Raw genomic sequence first — 3,965 nt, 5'->3', positions numbered from 1 at the left:
ATTTCAAAGCAATAAAACATTGCAGAACATAACCATGAATCTTAGAAATTTTAAAGGATTTTTTTTTTTTTTTTTTTTTTTTTAGGATAAACCAATAATTCCTCATGAGTTACCTCACAATTCAAATTGGAATAGTTAGCTTTTATAGAGGAAAGGAAGCTCTTATTAACTTGCTGGCACATGATGGATAGAAAAATGGAGAAAACTTTTAGTGACTTGCTATAGAGCTTACTTCTGATCATGTAACGGGAAGAATTTTTCTCAACACCTGAGACCAACTAAAATATTCTGCCTGCTTAACAGGGGTCCAGTGCCCACACATCTGACATGCACTTTAAAGAGTACTTCCAGGTTATTGGCACTCAAATGCAGCTACTGAATATTGTCTTTTAATTCTGGGAGCTCTTTCTGATGAACAACACGCAGCCAATGTCCCCTTCTGCCTGTACTCTCAGCTCTGAGCACAACCAGGGAGCACACCCATGCAAGGCCTTTTAGGCAAATTATTTCAGGTTACTGTCATTTTTGCCTGGATGAGTCAGGCTTGCGAATGTTTTCCATTATCACCATAAATATGTGGGTGAAGTGAAACAAAGCCTAACATTTTACTTAATGAGAAACAAATACAAAATTGTAATGAATAAAATATTCTGTTTCTTAAATATTCCCTTAAATATGCAATCCAGCCCTTGTACTTGAAAGCATGACTTGTTTTTAACATGCTTTCTATAGCAAAGAGTTCTGTAACATAGCAATTAGTATAGTTTACTATTTTGAAATACAGACATTAAACCAGTTCTTCTGCTGTCAATTATTATGTAGTTAGATTCCTCTTGTGTTTACAACATTTCTATAATGTCTGAAAAAAATATGGAACGATGTTAGCATACAGAGGAATAGGGAATACATTTTCAGATGAAACATTACATGTATTCCAGAAAAAAAATCCATGGAAATCAAAAAGAATTCTTTCTGGGAAGACTGTAAAAGTACATACTCTTCTTTTATGCAATTCTAGTATGGTGGAAATAAAGAAGTATAACATATGAAGCTAGTTTAAAAGCTTAGCAAAAAATGAAATTAAATAACATACATGTTATTAATGAATAACTATAGGAAAAAAGTGTATAATTACATGTTAATTAAATTCTCTCCTGTGTCTGCAATGCCTCAAAATTACATTTTCTTTCTATGTATTCTCCTTCCAGCAAAATATCCTTTCTTATCTGGTTATTTACGACTTTTTAATTTTTCTGTTCTCAAAGTATAAGTTTCTTCTTGCATTTACAGCTTTTCATTTATCTCTGCCTTAAGGTTGGCAATAATTTCACTTGGGATTCCATCCACTGCAGACTTCTGATCTTCAACAGTGAAAGCAGCCACAGCACCTGCCTCAAGGGACTCTGCCTCTGGACGGGGTTCTTCCAGGTGACCTTCTTGATCAGGTCCCTTGGGTTCCATCTCTGCAGCTATTGGCAATAGTATCAATGATGCACAGCTTTCTGAAGGCACACCTTCTTCCAGTAAAGGAGGGAAGGGGGTAACTGCAGGTGGGGCAAGTTCCATCACATACTTATTACTTATCACAAGTTCTTCTCTAGGACTGTGGAAGAGATATTCATACAATTTATAGGGTTTAAATTTGCTGATATTCAAGTAATCAATGATTGCTTTGGCTTGCTCAATGCTGAAGACATCCATGTCACCATGGATGTCGTCACTTCTTTCTGAATAGTTTCTCCTGTTCCAGCCATTGCTTTTCCAAGTTCTTTTATGTTATCTCCTAAGGTCATATGTTTGTCATGGAGGCTCTCCAACAGGAAGTTTAATAGATCCATGAATCCTGAGAGCTACACAAGACTGAAGTTCTCTTCTTTAGCCCACCAAAATCTGGCAATATAATAGTCTAGCAAAATAGCTTCCTTCAGAGATGTCTTTAACTGTTTAAAATTCAGAAATTCTTCCAGCTTTTTTTTTTTTTTTTTAATCTCCCTCTACATTTTGTCCTGACAAAGCAGTAATTGGGGAAAGAGAAAGAAATGTCTGATTAATAATCTTCTGTCCACCTACTACACCCTGATCCTGGTCTTCTCCTGCCCTGGTGGGTGGGGGCAGCCTCTGAATCTCCTACCGCATGGCCCCGGTGCCCATTCTTGCCCTGCCGGGCGTCCTGTAGTCATAACCTCAGCGGTGGTCACATCCCCGCTTGATGCTGCCTTCCACACTTTCTCCCCCGGGTTGTTCCCAAGTCTTTACATCGAATACAGCTGAGGCCGTCGAGGGTACCCCTTGTTTTTGCAAAAACTTCAATAGTAGCTTTACCTTAAATGGGTCATATTTTACACCCCTTTTTATTAATAGTTGCATTATTAATGCAACTATTTACTACATAATATATATAATAATGCAACTATTTACTATAGCCTCTTCTTCTGCAGAAAGATTTGCTCCCACTGTTAATGCCCAGCCGCTCACCTGTCCTTCAGGTGATGTCCCGGGATTGAAGCTGAAGTCCAGCTGCAAGCTTGATTCGTTCAGTTGGGTTCCCTTCAGATGCTCGTGCAGCGTTGCTGTAGTCCTAATCACACCGGGGTCACCATTTGAAGGGAATGACAACACAGACTCCAGGATAGTCAAGAACTGGAGACCCTTTATTTTTCCAGTGCAAGACATTATACAGCTTCAGAGCCATCTGCACATGCTGCAGGAGGCTAGCGGGCATAGTTACAGACTCTGATCGGTGTGTTCCTTTTGATCACGCACAGCTCTCTATAGGCCCGTCTGAGCCTAACAGCTCCTCCTTACTGGTTCCCACTTCCTCTTGCTCTAGCCAGGCTTCACTTTCTCATTTCTCTCCCCCATCCCAGAGAGGGAGGGGGGAGGATGAGCAAACAGCTGTGTGGTGTTTAGCTGCTGGCTGGGTTAAACCACAACACCTGGTTACCTTTAGTGCACCACCATATCAATCAGCTCTAGTTTATCACCAAATGGGTCACACATATTTTTCTAGTAGCATCTGGTTCAAGGTACTGGACCAATGCTTAAACCTGCTATCAGGTATGTTTGAGAAGGAGCTGTGATGCCCAGGTGAGAGGAAATTAGAAGATAAGCATCTATAACTAGCTAGTTTGGACAGCAGAGACCAACACATGTTACCCCGTGGTCCTTATTGCTGAGTGAAAATGATTCTTGAAAATGCTGGATAATTACTGCAACAGCTGTATCTGCACATGTTACTTATCTCTTCTGCTTTGATGAGAAGAGCTGAGTGGGTCAGACCTCTTTGCCTAAAGGGATGTTTTTTAGCGGGGGAAAAAATAATTTTGTTGCAGAACCTTTCTTTATCTGACATGGCAATAGCACAGCAAAAGCATTGTCCTTACAGGTCCACATCAGTAACCTTTAGAAGCAATTGGATATGATGTTAATTACTTTCCTTATAGATAACACTCCTTTACCTCCTGTGCCTCCTCAAAACTGTAACCTTTTTGACATGTGTTCTGAATACTTCCATTAGGCACCCAAGAGAGATTCGTTTTTAAGCTCTGTTGGCCACTTTGCTTCCCAGTTATCAAAACATAGAGCTTAGAGGAATTGCTCTTAGCTTGGTTTTGACAGTCAGCAATTTTTCCTGTTGATGACTTGACAAGAGTACGTTGCCATGCCTTTCTACTTGGTGCCTGAAAATGGAAATTAAGTTGCAGGGCTTGTGGTTTCCTCTCTTTGGAGAAAATAAGAGGAAATGATGAAGAAAGATCATTTGTTGAGAGTCAAGATTTACCCTTCAAAGGAGGCAACACCAGCAGGAGGAGCTTGTGGGAAGAAACTGTTTTTCAGGTTTAATTTGATCTTTTGAGAGAAAAAGGTTGGTTCATGCAGTAACAAGGAACATCTAATAAAACTCAGGACTATTTTCCTGTCAGAGGTCCCTCAAATTCTAAAGAGTTTTACAGTTGGTTTCTTGC

The 3,965-nt window shown here is 39.7% G+C and overlaps 1 pseudogene across 1 annotated transcript; it reads right to left on the bottom strand.

Annotated features, from left to right (window-relative positions):
• Window positions 1–1,230: 1,230 nt before the first annotated feature.
• On the bottom strand, window positions 1,231–2,722 carry LOC309877339 (ciliary-associated calcium-binding coiled-coil protein 1-like; annotated as a pseudogene). Its single transcript has 2 exons — window positions 2,598–2,722; window positions 1,231–2,098 (listed from the first exon to the last, which is right to left on the bottom strand). The product of its transcript is annotated as a ciliary-associated calcium-binding coiled-coil protein 1-like (transcript).
• Window positions 2,723–3,965: the final 1,243 nt, after the last annotated feature.

Source organism: Aythya marila (assembly GCF_965140915.1).
Source record: "Aythya marila genome assembly, chromosome: 4".
NCBI classification, from domain to species: Eukaryota; Metazoa; Chordata; class Aves; order Anseriformes; family Anatidae; genus Aythya; species Aythya marila.
Note: the sequence above shows the minus strand (reverse complement) of the source record. Positions and strands in the feature narration are given on the sequence as shown.